Below are 13,798 nucleotides of genomic sequence, written 5' to 3' on the forward strand. Positions count from 1 at the left end.
ATGAGGTTCTTTAGTGCTAGGTGATGGCGTCGTTCGATACAATCTATAGTGCTTAACAGCTAAATATACTTTGTTTTCCCAAAGCTGATCACAATTAAATTAAGAAAAGGAGAGAGCGAGAGAGAGAGAGAGAGAGAGAGAGAGACAACAGTATGAGGAAAAGTGAGTAAAGAGAATAAAGGGGGTAAATTATTGTGTAGAAATATGGTATTTTTTAGAAATTCAATTTTAGCTTCAAAGTCAAGAACAACTGTTGTTTTACAAGGTGACGTTGGCTTCTTAATTAAAAACATCTTGCCCAAAGCAAATTGAAATTGTTCTTAATATTGTTCTACAAAATGACATGGAAATTTTTTCAGATATTTTCTTTCCCAAACTATGTAAGAATCCACAATTCATGACAATTTTGGGGGGCGAGGGAGCTAACTATAGTACAAAGATAATAGTGCTCATTATATGCTTCAGGCGCAGTGCTGAGTGCTTTAAGCATGGTATCTGGGAGGCAGTTGAGCCTAGAAAGTGAGGTGACTTGTTCAAGGTGATGTGGTGAGTTTATGCCAGAGCTCGGATATGACAGACCCGGGCTGTCTGGGTGTTTAACCACACAGCCTGGGAGCTGCATTGACAATTGGGATTAAGAATCGAAAGAGGTGAAACTCTTTAAAAACAAAAACAAAATGGGTTCAGTATAACATAATTTAAGAAGAAATCTGACTTCTACGCGGTCCTGTCTTTGGGAACAAAGATGGACGATTTTGGTCAACCACCTGCCTGAATCAATTTGATGTTGACATTGAGGCAATATTGTTTGAAAGAGTTGGTAATAGTTGTGTTGGGAAATTTGCAGCAAGATTTCCTGCTATTACCCAGTTTTGCCCAATGCTAACAAGTTTCTGTGAAGTCTGGTGGTGTGAAATGTTTCTTAAAGGACCACTTGACTGAAAGCCAGTGTACGAGCTCATAGCTGTGTGAAACATTTGATCAGATGCTGAGAGCTGAAGATGCCACTAAAAAATATGTTTGAACAAAAAAGCACTTTTACAACCTCTCCTTTCCTAGTTATTGTTTTCCCCCATATCAGAAAGTGTAATGAATCATATCCTTCCGTATTACCTTCCCTTGGTTCATGCAGTTCCCATTTCCTGGAACACTTTTTCTCCATCCCTGCGTACCCACGCCGCCCCCGCCAAAAAAGAAAAACAAAACCCACCCCCGCAGCATCTTGATGGAAAACTGTGAGTACTATATGCTTCCTTCAAGACTTCCTTCCCATTCCACCTGCCCTATGGGCCCTCCTCCAACTCTCAGGCAGAATTAATTTTCCTATTTGGTTTTTTTAATCCCATTTACCCCTGTGTATGATAGGTCTGTATATGGTTGATGCCCTGCTCCATTGTGAATTCTTTGACTATAGGGACTTTTTCTTATTTAGGAGTTTGGATGAATGAATGAATGGAGGAACAAATGAATGAATAAACTATTGTTATCATGGATTTTTTGGGATTAATTAGAGTGTATGTTAGGGGAAAATGGTGGTAGACCTGAACATTGACATGTGATATGGTTGGGGCTGGATAATTTTTTGTCTTGGGGAGACTGTCCTGTACATGGTGGGATGTTTAGTAGAATCCCTAGACTCTACCCATCAGATAGATGCCAGTTACCCAGCTGTGACAATCAAACATGTTTCTAGACATTGCCAAATGTCCCCAAGAGTCAAAATCATTCCCAGTTGTCAGCCACTGTTCTAGACTACTTCCTGCTTCTAGGTAGGGTCACAGGACTGGTTTTTACCAATGGGATGTGTGTGGAAATGAGAGGTAGTTAAAAGTTGGGTACCATTTCCACACTCACTCTCCTTCTGGTGTGCTGGCCAGCTGTAGGAATGTAGCAAAAAACTGTGAAGCCCTAGGATATGATGGAGCCACAAGATGGAAGGAGCCCGGGTCCTGAATGACCATGTGGAGCAGAACCCCCTTTCCCAAGCTGCACTGGAATGCAGTGTGAACAAGAGATGAAGACATTATTGCATTAGGCCAATGAGATTTGGGGGTGTTTATTTTGACAGTCAGTCTACCTAGCCTAACCTTCTTTCACCCTTGAGATGAAGAGAACTTGCTGAAGCAGCCATGCAAGTATTCTAAGTAGTGAGTAAAAACAGATTCCAACCTTGGAAAAGGAGACAGATTGTGGGGGGTTTGTTCTTGTGTAGCATCAGTCTTATTGTCATAATTCTTATCATTTCTATATCTTATCAGAAAATAAGGTGATGATCATTGTGAGTTTGTTATTCTACCACTCTGATCAATCAGACATAACCAGCAGCTTTGAGCCATAAATAATTTTAGTAAATGTTATAAAACCTCAAGTGTCCTAGCAGTTTTCAGTTTACTGTGTATGGATATGTGTCTGCAACACAAGTTGAGATATTTGTGGCAATTTATGTTTAATGCATTTGAACAGTTTTGGGGGAAAATGACAGATGTTGATACCCTACAGCCACAGTTTTTTCTCACACCATTAATAAATAAATCACTGTATGATGTGATGGGTTTTGAAACGGACTCATATATGCTTAGTACAGCCAAATGCTGTGGATTAGCGCCCTTTAAAACAGCTGAACTCAAAACCTTGCCTATCAGACTAAATTCAGTGCATAGTTCTAGATTTCTTTAGCAGCAATTAATTGTACTTGTGGTTGTGTCTACGCAGAACCACTGACCAAAATGCGTAAGTCAAACAGCTTCCCTTGGCACCCGTCTGGATGACAATCGCGGCGTTGTTTGTGGGAAACAATGGCTGTTTGTGGGCGAGCACTTTGATGGCGGAAAGCTTTGTGTTTGATTCAGTGGTCTTGGAGCCTGCCCCGTTCCTTTGTGCAAAGAGCCACCCCCCAGTGAATTTCACCCTACCTGTCTGTCACTCCAAGGATCCCTGTCAGGAAATGGAGCAAATTTGGATTGACAATTTTAAGATGGTGACGTCTCTCTTTCTAGTAAAATCCTGATAGGCATCCTAACTACCAAATATCTGATTCTTGTGGGGTTTTTTTTCTTTTGTTCCACATAATAGATTTTCACAATGGTAATATGACTAGCTAACAATGGCACTAATTATGTGCCAAGGTCTAAGTGTTTTACATATAGTATGTATATAATTCTCACACGGTTTTATGGGAAGGTACTAATAGCTCTATTTTAATTTATTTATGAGAAATTGAGGCACACAGGCTAACTGACTTGCCCACAGTCACAAAGTGGGTAAAAAAGAGCTGGGATTAGAACCCAGCCCCACACCACTCTGAGTTTATGCTATAAGCCACTGTGGTATGCTGCCTCGGATTTTTCATTCTGTTCAGGAAACTCACTGTCTCTGAGATGTCCTGTTTTTTCATGACTTCAGCTAACATCTGTATACAATGAATAAAAAGTTATTGGTGTTATTGCTTTATTTTTGCATGGGCTGGACATAATTTCCTCATTTAGCTGTCAGCTGTTCTCTTATGCCTTCCATAACGCTCGGCACAATGCTTTCTTGTAAGAAAGTCCTAACATACAACGTGGGCTTGATTATTTTCATACAGAGATGTCCCTTGAGGTGGTTACCCCTGAAGGGGTAGGAACACATGTACCACAAGGAACCCAAATGCCAGGTGGTATTGGATGATGCACTGTTAGAGTTCAGAGGGGGGAAGGTGACTTCTTGCCAGAGGTTATAGAATGGCTTCATGGGAGAAGTTGCATTTGACGGTTATGCAGTGATCTGGACATGTGGGCAGGTGGCGTGGCATTCCAGGGGCAGCAAGGCGGTTAGGAGGGGTGGGTCTTGTCTTCAGGACTACAGATAATGCACTGTGATTGGGGTGTGGAGCTGTGAGCCAGACCAGGAGGAAAGGGATTAGAAAGGTTGGCGGGAATGGGGACTTCGGGATTTATCTGGCAGGAAGCCATTGATGGTTTGGAGGCTGGGAAGGATGCGGGTAGGAAGCTGCACTTTCAGAAGCTTAACCTGGCAGCTTGGATTGGAGCAGGAAAGGACAAAGGTGGGGGAGACCAGGTGAAGTCCAGAGAAGAAACAGCAAAGACCCGAACCCCAGGGGAAGGCGACAGGACTGGAAAAGATGCGTGGGTGCAAGAGACAGTTCAGGGATAAAATTAATAGAATTTTGGAGACTGATCAAATGCGAGGTGGGAAGTAGACAGGTTTTCAGGTCAGAGGTCCTGGGTGAATAATGGTCACAAATATACAATTGCATGTGAAAGACACGATTTGGGAGAAATCTAGAGTTCACTCTGGAAATGGTGTTTAGCTGAGAGGTCAGCTGTGCTGTGCCTTCAAGAGTAATCCACTTCCAGATGGTCATTAGGAGTCTGAGGTGGAACCACGTTGCCAAGTGGGGGAGAGAGCCTCTCTAGAGAGCTGGCTGTTGAAAGGACGTAGGCCGAAAGGATGGTAGGAACAAAGAAAAAAAAATTGTTTTCTGGAGCAGAGGTCACTTGCATGTATGGAAAACTAAAAGTGATCAGGTGACTTCATGTAATGGTATAGCTCAATTTGTATTTATTATCACCCCAATTGATTATGATTTCTCCTAGATTTAAAATATTTAAAATGTTTTACAGACTGTGTGTGAGGAATAGTCCATAGGGGACCCTCCCTGGAATATTGGGCATCTGGTTGGAAGACCCTCTGCTCATCTGAACCGGCTGCTAATTCATCGGTCCCCTAGATACGCTGGGGACTGGCCTGCCTTCCCCTCATGGACTCCTTTGTGATGCCTGGTTCTCTTTCTCCCTCCGTCCTTCTGTTTGAATCCTAACTCTTCCTTCGATACCCTACTTAAATCCCACCCCTGAATCATAGATGATCGCAGCTGAAAATGACCTTTGCTGCCTTCCTGTAGATCTTAGCACAGATCTTACTGTAGATCCTGGGCATGGCCAGCTGCTGACCCATGATGGATGTGGGTCTCTGGGGGCTCTCCCTGCCTCACATCCCAGGTACCCCACTGATTAGACTTGTCACCAGTAAATATTGTTAGCTTATGACTCTAACTGGTTCTTCATCTCCTTAAAGACTACAGTGATCTTATGCTTTTTTTTTTTTATCCCCTGCACTATTTTGATTATGCTATCTCCATGCTACTGACCGGTTAAGGACTGTATCATTAGGACGTTTTCTTCTCTTTGGGGGCACAGCATCTTGGTAGCTGAACCTTGTACCTGTAGTCAGAAGTATAGTATATTGGTTATCATCATGGGCTTACTTTGTATTTGTCTACTATTCAGAAGACATATTGACTATCTTGGTGGATTCTCCTCTTCGGTCAGTTAATGTGCTGTGAGACTGGCAGCAAGGAGATCATTTGGGGGCAAACTGCCCTGAGTTTTGCATTGGGTTTCTTGGAAGATGTTGGGGGTAAGTTTTCAGGAACCCAAATAGGCCCAGAGCCCAAATGGGTAAAGCAGTAGTGGAAACCTAAGATTGGCTTTTGTATTTCTGAAATTAAGTTCATCAGACAAAATTCACTTAGTACGGTATGAGGAATGGTCGTGAATAAACAGAATGAAACTGTGCTGATGAAGGCAGATTAGGAAAATGCTTGGGGAGTGCAGTGGCTGTCATCTTCCTTCCATGAGGTTTGTTTACTAATATAAACCCAGTTCTGTCAGCCTCAAAAGACCCCTAGTAGTTAGTACCAATTAGTTAGAATCTGCTGTGTCTGCTCTGGCCCGTTCCATTTTCTAAGAAAACAAGTCCACTTTCTTTATGGTTTATGGAGAAAGAATTCCTTCAGAGAATGTGTTGGGGGGACTGATGCTCATAACTGACCTTTGAATAATCAGAGTTGTTAGTATGTTGTCAGAAAAAGAAGCAAACGGTGATGGGAGCCCCACCACTGTCAGATATGAGGCCTCCCCTTTTTTAAGTATGAGATTGTAAAATTGAGTAAAAATTGAAACATTGAATATCTTTGAACTGAGTTTATAAGTTAAAGCAATAATTGCTAATGTGGACTTGGCAGTAAGTAAATCCAAAGCGTTTTGTGCAGCTCTATGTAAGTTACCCAATTTAACTCGCAGAATAATTTAGGAGTAGGTTCTGTTTTTATTCCCATTTTTTGGATGACCAAACTGAGGCACAGAGATGCTTAGGAGCTTGCTTAGGGTTATGCTGCCGAGTGGCAAAACCAGGATGGAACCCCCAAATCTGACCCATAGTAGCATGGATCTGTCAGCTCATTCCAGTACAGCAGGCTTTCAGACTTTGCAGAAATAGTTGTTGAAAAGTGTACACACAGACACACACACACACACACACACACACACACACACACATACACACACAAGGATAAGAAGCTTCTATCAGAAACAAAATATACTAATAATAAGCATCTGTATAGTAATTAATCTCTGGCTACAAAGATGAACATGGTATTAAAAATGAAATACTAAAAATGTTAGTTTTAATTTCACTCACTCTGTGCTCTAGTCACAATAGAGTTGTAATTAATTATCTTATTGTGCCTATGTTGTTTCCACACCAGAAATTCATCTGGAAATTATAGTGCAACAAATAGCTGCTGAAATCATGATGGTAGTGATTAGATCCATGACATAATTGTGTAAGTATAGAATACTGAGGTTATTTTGAGGGATGTCAGCTTCAGTAGAATAGCGAATACTTTTCAAATGTAGGACAAGCCAGAAAGGAAGGAGGCCCAATTATGGAGTTGTAGTATATATAATGGAAACGGGTGCGTTTTCAGGAAAATTTTGGAGATTAAAAATTAGACTGCCCAGAGTTAATTCAGAGTTTTTAACAAGACAAGGTCATGAGCAATATTTTTGGCTCTGATAGTTGTTTATTTTTCAATAAACTTTGTTACTCTCTAGCATGTCCTGTGAAGTCTCCATGTCTAGTGTTGAAAGTAACTTACATCACCAGGTTTGCCGCCCTCCTTACTGCAGAGTCCGTTTTTGGAGCCGCCCTTGCAAGAGGTTTTAGCTTTTGCCATGAATATTTCTAGGTGTCAGGAGCTTGCCATGTCCCAAGTAAGTTGTTCCCATTTTATAGTCAGGAAAACCTAAGACTAGATGAGGTGAATTGATAGTCCAGGATCTCTGCAGTTCAGAGGTGGGTAGAACATGCCAGCTTTTCAACCCCGTCATGCTCCAGGAATCACTCACTCTGTGCCCACTCCAGCCTTCCCTTCTGCTAGTACGCCATTGGCATACCACTGGACCCCTTCCATGTGATCTCACCCCGCAGGGTGAGATCATGGTTTTACCATTAGAGATTCATCCCTTGTGGTGTGAAAACAGCCGGAATTGTGGTCACTTGGTAGACTGAGGGCTATGTCCCTACTCTGCTACTTATTTTTCAGCCTTGTGCTCCTGAGCAAGTCACTCCCGAGCAAATGACCTCATTTAAGATGAGACCCGCAGTACCTATCTCGGGAGGTCACAGTGAAGGTTAATAATGACAACTGTTGCGCATGGAGCCCTCGCGAGGTGCCAGGTGCTGTTTTAAGTATTGTGCATATGTTAGATCATTTAAGTCTCAGAGCAGTAATCTGAGGTAGGAACCAGAGACAGCCCCAGAGAACTTAAATGGTGGGCCTGAGATCCGAAGCTGGTATATAGACAATTCAGCATCAATTAGCTCCTTTCTCGTTTTCCTTTAGGGCTTTATGTCCAAGAGTCCTTTGCTAAAATGCAGGTGTCCTTGTGAAAGTTAACACATTCACACCCATAATGCTAATCATTTGAATCCTGTATCTGCCATTCCCTCAGGGGAGCAGGTACAGATGGGGGACGGGGTGGTGGGGGCAGGGGAGAGTCTGAGAGAGGGAATGTGAAAAAGAAAAGCACAAGTGGTAACATTTTCTAGGTTCTGCTGAGATTTGGGGTTGGGTGGTGAGAGGAGCAGGATGAGCATCAAAAACGTCTTCCATACACAGGAAGACGGCGCTCGTGCTGTAAACTGGGCCGTTTGCCTGCATTGGAGCCCCGCCCTTACCCTGCCTTCACTTCTCCTTTTCTTGACTCTGAAGAAGCGAGGTCTACAAACACACTGGTGGGAAAATAGGACTTTGATCATTTTTCTTTCTTGGTTTATCTTAAAAGAACTCGTCTTCTTTCCACATCCTTAAAAAAGAGAGAGAGAGAGAGAGAGAGAGAGAGAGAGAGCAGTGATGTCCTGAAGCAAAACCTGAAGCGAGTGGGGTTTGGGGTTGTACTTGGCCAAGACACAAGCGCTGGACTGGATGTCAGAGCAATGGAGTTGGCAGGGATTTTCTCAAGGGGAGCAAGTCAGCTGTGATGGACCCAGGGATGAGGGGACAGATGGTGGGAACCGGAAAGGCAGGTGTGGTCTCCACCCTTTTTTCCTTGGGTGGAAGGAAACCAGAGCAGACAAGAGTGTTTGGAACCAAAAAGCTACATGGGAGACAAGGAGACGAAATGTATGACATGAAGATTTTTTGTTTGTTTGTTTATTTTATTTATTTATTTATTTTTAAGCTGAGCCATCCTGCCACCTGTTGGCAGCTCAGCGGCTGCTCAGCTCGGGCCGGACTCGAACCGCTGTTGCTCAGAGCTCAAACTCTTGAGCGAGCTCTTAACCAACTGAGCCACTTGGCCGGCCCCATGACATGAAGATTTTTTTTAAATGCCATGCTTGTGTGTATTTGCAATAACAAATCCCATCTTCAGACACTCTCTCTGATCAGTAACGCCTGTTTCTCTTTGGAGTGCATAGGCCACGTCATGCCTGCAGTGAAATTTGGCTACCGAAGGCTTCGTGTGTTTTCTACGCCCCAACCCGCTCCAGTCCCTTTATACTCCTGACAGCAGGGGATTGGTGTTAAATGGGGGTCCAGGAAAATAATATTTCCATATTTTTCAAATCATTTCTTGTCAAGAGGCGGGGAGGTTTGGGAGAAATGGAAAGATTCTGATTTGACAAGATAATGTGGTGATGCTTACCTTGCGTCTGTGGACTTGCTCAGCTTTTCCTTCCTGGATTGAATTAAGAGTGAACAAGCTCAATGTGTACGTCTATATAGAAAAATACAAACGCTTACAGGGAAGCCTGATGATACCGGCACGTTCAGGGGCTCCTGTCTAAACCATCTGCTTATATAAACGTGCTCGTGTTTTGTGGGGTTTTTTTTGTCTTTATATCATTGTTGCTTGTATAGTTAGCAGTTGAAATTTGTCGATAGAAATTTCCCGTTTGTATGGATTTCACTACTTAGAATTTTGTGTTATTGAAATGGTTAAGGCTGCGGTTGGCTTCACCTAGTCCTACTAACAAAGAAACGGAGAACTTAGGATACAGAACGAACAGGATTACTCGCAAAATGTTAGAACACTCTAAAATTCTTTTCTAAGACCCTCAAATGCTTGTGAAAGACCCGTGTCCTTACAAATGATGAATACATTGTAGTTCTTCTATGTAATTATTAAAGTGGCGGGAACCCTTTGAAACGCCAGTATAGGCAATTCATGATCAATTGATTTTCAGGCCCGTGTGAAGAATCCTGTACGTCGCTGGCCTTTTCATGAAGTGGCCTTGGTAACGCCTGTTCCTATTTTCCTACACACTTTTCTGCTCTGCATTATTCCTCCACATAGCTACAGGGCAACACACTGATTTATGCTTTTCATTCATTTAGTGGAAGACTTCGAAGTTGCTTCCAAAGTTTGTCCCGATCCTCGTGACCTGAAGTGGCCTTTCTGGGGGTCCGGTGCAGCGAGTCGCCTACAGGGTCAACTAAAGGCGACCGGCTGGACGTACCTCCACCCTGGGGTCTCTGAGCTGACATGGAGCAGGTGTGGCTGCTCGGAGACATTGAATAGACTGGGAGGAAAAAAAAGAAATATTGGAAAACATTTTTTAGATGCTTTCTTTCTGGGAGGAACAGCCCCGAACATAACACAGTTATGTACTGTAAGCCTTCAACAGCATTTTGAAGGTCAGCCACTGTAGTCCGCAGCTTGTTCTGAAGGCCGGTGCTGCTGCTGCGAGGAGGGTGGGGAGAGATGGGCGCGCCGGCCCACTCCTCACCGGGACTCTGCCTGGAAGAGGCCTGGGCATCCAAACTGCCCCCTGGGGCTCGTTAAGTTCTCAGAAGGTGAGCAAAATTGGTTTAATATATTGTTTATTTCAGCCAGCGAATTAGTTTAAGGTTAAATTTACATAAGAGTAGAGCTGTATTTTTTGGGTTCCGTTTTGTGTATTTTTATGGTACCGCAGAGTTCCTCTGAGAATTTGCACACACTGGACATCTATAGCCATTTTATGGGATTAAGGAGCATTATTTTACATTTTAAGTAATTACCATGAGTTACAGTTGTTTTTGTGCGGCACTGCTGTTGGTGTCAGGATTTATTGATGCTGCGCTCGCGGTCAGGAATGCATGCCTGGATGGTGCCGTGGGGAGTCCAGCCTGCTCACCTTGCAGCAGGGTCCACAGAAGAGCTACAGGGAGTGAGTACACACCCTCCTTAAAATTAAAAAAAGATAAAAAGAACTTCTTTCAAATCTCTCTTTGCTTCCCCTCCTGCTGCCAGGAAACACCAATAAAAGCCAGTGTGACTTGTGGATTCGTTTTGTCATCTCCTTGCTTTTGTAATGCATGGGTCACTCTTGAGTTCCCGCTCTGAGGATCATCTCTGGGGATCATCTCTGGCGGATTTAAAATCCAAAACAGGTTTGCTTCATAAACCCATTAGCGAGTGAGCAGATACCTAGGTGTTCTCCGCCTCCTGGGATTGTGACATCTGAGTGCTTGGTGGAAGAAAAAAATCCCCAACAGGCAGGGCTTTTAAAAAGTGCGCATAAACCCTTTCTGTCTTCTCATCCCCACTCTTAAGGGACCCAGCTGAGCCAGTTTGGGACAAGTCCCTCAAGCCTGTTGTTTGGTTTTATTCTTGCTTTTTAAAGTGTCACTACTGCTTTGCCATTAGTTCCAAAGGTTACGGACCATCTCACCAAGGCCCTGCTGGGCTGTGGGGACATGGGCAAGTGGTAGGAAAGCCGGAGCTGTTGCCTTGGAGAAGGTCATGGTCTCGAGGGGAAGATGCACGAACACCTCTAGTCTCAGTAGAAAGGAGGGAATGACGGACCAAAGGGATAAATGTGGCACCGAAGGAGCTTCAGGCTGGGAGAGGAGACTCCTAAGGGTGCCGAGAAGCCCTCCGGGAGAAAAGACAGAGGGAATGGTGTGTGCCCCATGTTTGGAAAAGCTGGAGGGGGAGGGGGGCGCGGGTGGATGGAGTACAGAGTGTGGGTCAGATGGAAATGTAAGCCAATCACCAGAGGACCCACAGACCCTGCTGGGCATGTGAACCCCACTCCGTTGGTAATGAGAAGTGAGCAGAATCCTCGAAGCTGTGGTGTGGCATCATCTGATGGTTCAAGGCCTGAGAAATTGGGCAGGAAATGTGCATGAGAATCCATTGCTCTGTAACTTGAGCAAGTGTTTTGAATGTCTTTGCTGCCATCTCTTGCTCTGCAATTAAAGATGATGGGGACACCTTCCCTGAGTTGTCCCAAGGATGAAGGCATCACCATATGTAAAGCCCCAGCATGGAGCAGCATTCTGGGGGCCCAGTGGGGATAGAACTTGCCACTTAGGAGCCGTTCACGGGATGGTTGGTGTGAGGGAGAGGCTGGCAACGAGGGACCTGGTGTGCAGGGCTTTTGTGGTGGTCTGGCCAGCAGCATTTCGCGGTGAGGTGTGCCCTGTGGAACACAGGGTCCTCTGAGCTTTAGGGGTCGGGGTACATAGACAGGCACATCCCTGTCTGATTTTGCACTAGCCAAGGGTGGTTGTAGGAACAGACGTACGAGAAATGGTGCGAGACAGAATAACCAGGGCTTGATGAAACTTCAGAAACGTTATATGATCTTGTCTTTTGGATAACATGTTACTCTGGTGCTAACAGAGATAGGAAATTGAACCTCAGCTGGCTAGCCTCTTTTAGTGTTAAAAGAAAATGGCCATTTTTCGAGTTTCACGCAGGTTTCTTTGGGGAGGTATGGACAGATATCATGGGGATGTTTGCCTTCCATTTAAAATGAGTTTCCTTGGCAATCTGTTCGACTGTATGTTTAAACTCTAATGTTGAGGAAACTCTATTCTGAGGCACAAACGTATTAGTCCATAATGAACTTTTCTGAGGCAAGAGAGACTCTAAGTACTAAATTCCACAATGCAATGGAGGCTGCTCACCAGGGATTATATGGGACTTGGGTGTAGTCAGTTTGCAGAACAATTCAGCAGTGGGGGAAACAGTATTACTTTTGTGTGTGTGTGTGCTGCCAACCAGGTTTGTCACATGGATTAGCACTTTAGATAGGAACAGCCATGAATCACTGCTTAGCGTTTCACATTTAATTTTAGCCTGGAAGCAATTTCCTTTCAGATTTTCGAGCTGTAGTTATCATTAATGAATTAAACATTATGAAACCCAGAGAACTACTAATTCATTTTGAAATAAGTAGACATTTAAATCTGAAAAATTTTTTTCAGTGGTGTTTAATATTTTCAAGCTGACAAAACGTGGAACATCATTTTGTAGATTAATTTCCCAGAGCGGTCAGTGGTAGGTATTGGGGTGTACATATGCGCCCAACATCTTGGCAGCAGGTTTTGGGGGGCATGAAAAATGAAATCAAGTTTTCTTGGTGACCAGTGACTGGGTATTTTCTAGATGGGAAAGATGAAAATGCATGGACAAGGCAGCTGATTAGAATGAGAACCCCTCACCCAAGTTTCTTGTCTTCCGTGCTTTCCAGCGTAAGCCTTTTAATTTTATTCTCCCCTGGGATACCTGCCACCCCATGCTGCCCCTGCCTTCTTCCCCCTTATCAAATGTGGAAGGGGTTCATTCGGTCATCAGAGGTTGTAGGACATGAATCTGTGGATGCTTCAACCTCTCACTCTCTGAAAGTGCAGGGTGACGGTTGTGGAAGGGCCGTGTGGTTTCCAAGAGGGACTTAGGGCCTTGTCTTCTTACCTCCGGTCCATCAAGGCAGGTGCCATGCTGTGAAAGACATTTTGAGAGGAGACATGCGTTTTCTCTTTCCTAATCCGTGCTGCTTCTAAATCAAGAGTTTTTTCTTTATGATTCCTGAGCTGTTCGTTTCCCCCTTGTATTAACGTCCTAGGGCTTCCCTAACAAAGTACCACAAATTGGGTGGCTCAAAACAACAGAAATGCATTCTTTCTCAGTTCTGAAGGTGGGAAACCTGAATTCCAGCACCAGCAGGGTCACACTCCCTCTGAAATCTATACGGGAAAATCCTTCCTTGCCTCTTCCTGCTTCTGGTCTTGCTGGCCATCCTTGGCTCATAGATGCAGCGCTCTGATCTCTGCCTGTCATCACATGGCCTTCTATCCTCAGGTGTCACTTCTCTTCTTCTTAAGGACACAAATCATGTTAGATTAAGCCCCTCCCCCGCCCCATCCACTATGACCTCATCTTAACTAATTGCATGTGCAACAATCCTACTTCCCCACAAGGCCACATTCTGAAGTAGAGGGGCTTAGGACTTAACATCCGCAGTCTGACAATTAAGTTCGCAAACTTGTTGCACCAATATTGCTAGCTTTTTGATATCAGAGGGATTATTTGTTATGAATTTGTACCAACCGGACAAACAGTTCACCAAGTTTACTATTTGGAAGTGCTGAAAAGGCTGCGTGAAAAAGCTAGACGACCTGAACTTTTCGTCAACAATTCATGGCTCTTGCATCACGACAGTGCACCAGCTCACACGGCAC

The 13,798-nt window shown here is 43.9% G+C and overlaps 1 protein-coding gene across 8 annotated transcripts in view; it reads left to right on the forward strand.

The window, feature by feature from the left end:
- The window catches only part of RNF152 (ring finger protein 152), a 78,922-nt gene that overhangs the window by 12,490 nt on the left and 52,634 nt on the right, over nucleotides 1–13,798 (forward strand). The window contains exon 5 of one of the 8 annotated variants that reach the window (XR_002125632.1): nucleotides 9,683–10,675. The exons of 5 other annotated variants lie outside the window; for them this stretch is intronic. The gene's annotated coding sequence lies outside the window, so the exon portion shown is untranslated. Of the gene's footprint in view, nucleotides 1–9,682; nucleotides 10,676–13,798 lie in introns of those variants that run through there. 2 more of the 8 variants (XR_002125633.1, XR_002125634.1) reach the window with 2 other exon arrangements.

The sequence above is a fragment of the Hipposideros armiger genome, unplaced genomic scaffold, assembly GCF_001890085.2.
Source record: "Hipposideros armiger isolate ML-2016 unplaced genomic scaffold, ASM189008v1 scaffold_278, whole genome shotgun sequence".
NCBI classification, from domain to species: domain Eukaryota; kingdom Metazoa; phylum Chordata; class Mammalia; order Chiroptera; family Hipposideridae; genus Hipposideros; species Hipposideros armiger.